Below are 480 nucleotides of genomic sequence, written 5' to 3'. Positions count from 1 at the left end.
GGTGCAGGTCAGGACTGTGAGAAATCCAGTAACACTTTGTTGTTATTACCATAATAACCTTGGAATGGTTCAAAGGTCTCAGGACTTCGCTACACTTGGAGAGTCAAAGCCTCAGATCACATATGAGAACCTTTCCAGCAAGCAGTCAGTGCTATCAGACCCCTGTGCTTGCTTCTCAAAAGCACAGAGTCCTTCAAAACTGAATGTGGCTGAGTTGAAAAGGTGGCACCAGCATCAGAGAGATGCACATTTGTATTTTTTTGGGTATGGTCGTGGGGCCTGAACTCTGGGCCTGGGCACTGTCCCTCAGCTCTTCACCTCAAGGCTAGTGCTCTACCACTTGAGCCACAGCGCCACTTCCGGCTTTTTTTTTCTGCTTATGTGGTGCTGAGGAATCGAACCCAGGGCCTCATGCAGGCAAGGCAAGCGCTCTACCACTGAGCCAACTTCCTAGCCCGAGATGCATGTTTTTGAGTTGCT

This window comes from Dipodomys ordii, unplaced genomic scaffold (assembly GCF_000151885.1).
Source record: "Dipodomys ordii isolate 6190 unplaced genomic scaffold, Dord_2.0 Scaffold1, whole genome shotgun sequence".
Taxonomy (NCBI): Eukaryota; Metazoa; Chordata; class Mammalia; order Rodentia; family Heteromyidae; genus Dipodomys; species Dipodomys ordii.
The sequence above is the reverse complement of the archived record's forward strand: the minus strand, read 5'-3'. Positions refer to the sequence as shown.